Source organism: Zingiber officinale, chromosome 4A (assembly GCF_018446385.1).
Source record: "Zingiber officinale cultivar Zhangliang chromosome 4A, Zo_v1.1, whole genome shotgun sequence".
NCBI lineage: Eukaryota > Viridiplantae > Streptophyta > Magnoliopsida > Zingiberales > Zingiberaceae > Zingiber > Zingiber officinale.
This window is the reverse complement of record NC_055992.1, coordinates 18,525,688-18,531,717: the sequence shown is the minus strand read 5'-3', so window position 1 is coordinate 18,531,717 and position 6,030 is coordinate 18,525,688.

The following is a 6,030-nucleotide window of genomic DNA, read 5'->3' as shown; positions in this document are numbered from 1 at the left end:
GCTTCTGTTTTCTGTACTTCAACGTTGTACGAGGCTTCTCCGCCTGAAGGAGTTTTTAGTGTGCTTAATCTTCCTTGGATTAACAACCACATCGGTTGTAACCAAGTAAATCCTTCTGCCTCGCTTTTTCTTTATGCTTTTAATTTATCGACTTACTTTATATATACAAGTGTTAGCTTAAAGAGTTTGAGGAAGGTTGTTGTTTGTTTTTATTTTACAGGATATCCAACAACCCCCCTTCCAGCCGGCCGCAACGGTCCTACACAAAAGGGATAACAACCCCTTTTGTAAAGTAGGGTGTGACCCCCACACGGCCTGTGACACGGCCGTGTGGATTCACACGGTCTCGGACCTCTTCCTCTCGACCAAGGTGACACGGCGGTGTGAACCTCACACGGTCGTGCCCTACGCCAGCAGGGAATACCTTACACAGCCGTGTGGCACACACGACCATGCCCAATATTGGCCTCGGCAAGGCTACATGGCCGGTCATCACCACACAGCCATGTCATGCTCCTTCTCGGGTAAGACTACACGGTCGGTCATCACCACACGGTCATGTCATGCTCCTTCTCGGGTAAGGCTACACGGTCGGTCAAAGCCACACGACCCAGATCGTCTAGAAGCTCTGGACTCCCTCCCAGCTCTGCTTTGCTCCAAATCACGTCCTATCAGTCAAAACAAGTTCAGAGTAGATCTCTGGACTAAGCAGTGTATAATGTAGATATAAAAATTTAGAAATGAAAGAGTAACGTCTGCCCTGTAAGGTAAGGTCAGACGGTCGAGCGTTACAAACAATTCAGAAGGTTTAGTGCTGGTTTTACTTGTCACTCATTGCTTGGATTGAGATTGGTAATGAATAAAAGGAACGGTGATGACCCTTGTGTATTATCCATATAATATAGAGCATAATGTCAAAGGGAATAACTAAGCATATTCAAATTTTTATTTTTTAAATTTAACCAAACTAATGTTCATTAATTTCTTAGCATGATGTAAAACAAAAGAATGTTTTGTTTTAAAACAAAATTGATGGCTAGTATACTTGAGTATCGAGAAGCATATAATATCCATCATTGACAACATATGTAGATTTTGAAATCACTAAAAAAATCTTGAAATTATACACATCCTTAAATACCATGAAACCCCACTTAATCCATTCCCAATCCCAATCCCAAAAAAATGAATAAAAAAATTGGTTGATCCTTGCCATTGCTGAAGAAGAGGACACGATAGTGGCTACGTCAGTACTTGGTGGGGGCAGTGATAGCTCGGGAGGTTGCCTCGCCGGCTCACCAACAGCGAGACCATCTACCGGTCACGTTGCCCCCTTTTTATTGAATAGGAAATAAAGGTTTAGGGTTACCTTGAGCTTCCTAGCTTGCTATGGAGTGCGACGGCAGGGGAGGAAGATGAAGTCAAAGAGGAGGCGGCGACAGACGCACTCAAAGAGCCTATGCTGTTGTCGTAGAGGAGGCAGTGACTTGTGCCAGAGAGTCGGCGTCGTTGTCGCACTCGAGGAAGTCGGGCTTAGGGAAAAAAATAGAAAGTATTTTATCGGAAAAAAAGTCGCCTGAAGGATTAAGAATCGGGAATGAATTCTAAACATATTTGTTTAATTGAGTTTTGTCCATTCTAAATTATTTAGGAATGATTTTAAAATTTTTATTCTCGAACCCATTAACCAAACACCTTGTTGTTAGGACACTCCAACGATTTTATTCTCGAACCCATTAACCAAACACCTTGTTGTTAGGACACTCCAACGAGCTGGGGGGGGGGGGGGGGGGGGATTAACTTCAACCATTTCGTTGATGATTTATTGCAGCTAAAACTAGAAGCAAACTTTAACACTCTTGATTTTACTTGGTATCCACCTCCTTGAGGTGACTAATTTAAAGATTCACTCTCCTTACTCACAGTACACTATGAAATTATCTTTTTAGGAGGTGAAGAAGTCTTGTACAAATTCCAACACGAGAAATACAATAAAAGATACAACAAGAATAAGGAAATGAATACTACAATGAGAAACCTTTTCTCTTGATCTCTTGTTACTATGGATCGTCTCTTAATGTTTGGAAATGTAACAATACTTTGCTCTAAGACCCTTCAAGAATTGGCAGAAAGAATTAGAGAAGAAGTTATTATGTTTGAATCTTCGTCGTAGCCTTTATATCCCACGGATTAGGGCTTATAATCAGTTACCTCAATTGATTGCCATGTTAGATCCGAGAGCATCCAGCCATCTAAACCTTGCAACAACTTTTTTCTTTATCACTTAATCAATTAGACAATCGATTACAGGCTAACTTAATCAATCACCCAATCGATTACGAAATCTTCTGTTCGCTCATGAGCTTCTTCCAATCGAGTATCCAATCAATCAAGCAACTTCAATCGATCACCTGATCAATTTAGAAGCTCTTTGTTCGCTCGCAACCAAGCTTAATCGATTAGCCAATTGATTAATCATTTTGTGATATCCTCAATCAATTGAAATTCTTCCCAATCGATTCAGCACAGTGCAATGCACTATACTTCACGAAAACCAACTTCCAATCTATCACTTGATCCATTGGGTTCAGGGTGAATCGATCACCTGATCGATTCACCATGCACTTTATGAAGAGATGTGCTCAATCAATCAGCCGATTGATAGACATAGGTCTCAATCGATCACTTGATCGATTACCCAATCCTAACTTACTTAACCCAAGTCTAGGGTTTCCTTGCCCAATATCTAGTCAATCGTGACGTATTGAGACTTCTCCACTAAGTGTCCAGTCAACCTGTTGACCCACTTGGATTTTACTAACTTTTCGTTGGACTTCCAATCACCAAGTGCAGTCCTCTTTGACCCACTTGGATTTTCCTCTTGCCTAACTGCAGTTAGGACTTTACCTTGCCAACGTGTGGTCCTCCTTAACATTCTCTTTTCCTAACCGTAGTTAAGACTTTTCTTGCCAACGTGAGGTCCTCCTAACTCACTTGGACTTTCCTTTGCCTAACCACAGTTAAGACTTTCTTTGCCAATGTGCGGTCCTCCTTGACCCACTTAGACTTTCCTTACTAATGTGTCGTCCTCCCTGGCCCACTTAGACTTTCTCTTTGCCTAATCTTCGAGTTAGAACTTGCCTTGCCTAACCTCCGGTTAGAACTTTATCAGTCAAGTACCGGTTCTCCTTGACCTACTTGACCTTTCTCACATATTGTCCAACAACATATTGTCCACAATATATTGTCCAAATATCAAAACTCAAGCTCAAATCCACTCGAATTTAGTCAAACTGGTCAACCTTGACCCGGGAAACGATTGCACCAATAATGCAACACTTGTATTTCTATTATTTTATTCCCTCATTTCCAAACCCCTAAATCAAACACCACCTAAATCTCATTGTTGGCATATTATTTTTTATTTATTATTTTTCCATGTATACTCTTGACACAAATAAGCACACACATTGTTGAGCATGTAGCTTTTTTATTGTTTTTATAATGTACACAAGGATTTGTGATTATAGAGCATCGACTGTGCACCCACCCTTCTCTTGTCGGACAGAATAACCAACCTATCAATTCTAACAAGTCTCATTGCTCACTTTGAGGCAAAACATAAGTATCACCTCTCCAATTTTCAAACCTTCACGAAATTATAAGTTATAACACATCTTTTGTCAGGTACATAAATGTGGTTAACTCTTGAAGATGCACTTCATGATTTTATCCTACAAATTCAACTAATTAGAGTTAGCATATCCAATTTTATACTTCTAGTTTTTCTCAACTCTATTACCAAATCCAAGAAGAAACATTGGATTTTAACTCTCCGTCAAGAAAGATGAGATCTTTGTAAGATACTTTTGAAAATAATAAATTTGTCTTTTTTTAGTAGAACTTCAAATTTTAAGTAGTTAAAAAAGATGCATTGAAGTCTTGGATAAAAAGATGAAGCTAATTAAAAAAAGACATGAGAGCTTATATACATCCCAAGGATATCGAAGTTGTCATTAACTTAAAGTGGATTGACAAAATCAAATTTCCAAGTGATCTTTATTGCAATTAAAGTGTATTCTCAACAACCACATGCAGACTTCACTAAAAGTTTTGCTCTAGTTGTTAGAGTAGAGATTGCTTTTGCATGATTATTCTTGTGTTTGCTCCCCAACTTGAGCTAGAAGTGTATCGATTTAATGTTAAAGTTGTATTTTTAAATGTCATGGAGAGCTTGAAAAAGACTTTTATATTGAGCAACCATACTTCTATCAACTTTAAGGTCAAGAAGACAAGACTAATTAACAGCTTTGAAAAACTCTAAATATGGAATAGCAAGGTTGATAGATAAACTTCTACACTAATGGTTTCAAAGATGCACAAGTGAGCATTTTCTTTATGTGAAGAAGGGAGGAATTAAAGGTTTCTCATTATTTTCTTATATGTTAATGGTTTTATTTATATGAATACTAATATGAAGATGACAAAAGATTTTAAACACAATGATGAAAGATTTTGAGATAAGAGATTAAGCTTTTATTAGTAGTCAAGTGAAGAAATCCAAGGGGGTCATTGTCATCACTCAAAAGAAGTGTATTGGATACATCTTTCATGGAGTTTAAATTGGACCGAGTGTAAGCATGCACCAATGGTCTTAAATAAAAATTAAAGAACATGATGGTCCAACAAAGATTGACCTAAAGAATTCAAAAGTTAAGCAAGTTCTTTGATCTACCTCACAAATACATGGCTAAATATTATATATGCATTGTGTTTATTTTTCAAGGTTCTTAAATGAACAAAATAATTTTATCTAAATACAAAAAGAGTTATGCATATTTATGAGGTACAAAGAAGTAAGGATTAAAATATGGGAAAGAAGACAACACAACACCACCTTGATTGGTTACATTGAAAGTGATTTAATTGACTGTTGGATGATATAAAGAGTACATTGATTATCTATTTTATCTTAGTTCAAACAAAGACTAAAAGTATCTTCAATGGTTAGAGTTTTTTTTATAGTCTCTAATATGTCATTTCAATGCCACATCAAAAGTATAAAAACCTATCATTCTTTCAACAATAAAAAAATCTCTTTATAACATTTTTTATAGATTCTATATATTATTAATTTTTTTATGCATTATTAATTACTAGCTCAATCCATATTGTTAATTTTGAGATAAAAAAGTAGGTTTGAAATTTCAATATCACTCTTAAACAACAAACCTCAAACCTCACATCTATAATGGTTAAAGTTTTTTTCATCGACTTTTTTATTTCAGAAACCTCTTTAAAAAAATCTCCCATTGGAAATGCCCTGAGAAAAGTTCTTTCCAACTCTTGGTCAACAACAATTTATGATGATAACATGTCTCCCATTATAACCACTAAAAATTATTTATTCTTATGAAGAGAAATGCACACGCTATCATCAAGACAAGAACTGAAACACAAGTGAGCAATATATAGACAGATTTTTCTTCCAATTTATGACAATTGAAAAAGTTTAAACCTATGTAAGGTCATGTAATCATGGAATTAATATATATTTAAGTGCAATGAATTAACGACAATGAGACATTTTTTTTTAAAAAAAAAATCAACTTAAGCATGATTCTTGCCGTACCAACCGATAATTCTTTAAACTCACAAGTGCTACCTCACATACATCCTCCAACAATTAATTAATTATATGTTTCCTCCAAAAGCGAAAACAATAATACCAACCAGGCCAATTAATGTATAGATTAAGCCCAAATGCAAGAGGCATGCATGGCTATTATATTCCACAGCTACTTGCATCTCTTTTAGAGGGCATGCATGGGACAAGTTGGTGGACACGAGAGATACCCACAACCAGTTCCACATATTCCTTTTCACTCGAGCAATTAGGCAGTACCTTAATTCACCTCCTTAGCAATTAGGCAGTACCTTCATTCATCTCCTTATAGCAATAGGCAGTACCTTTATGCATCTCCTCAGCAATTAGGCAGTACCTTCTTTCATCTCCTCTGGTTCCTTGAA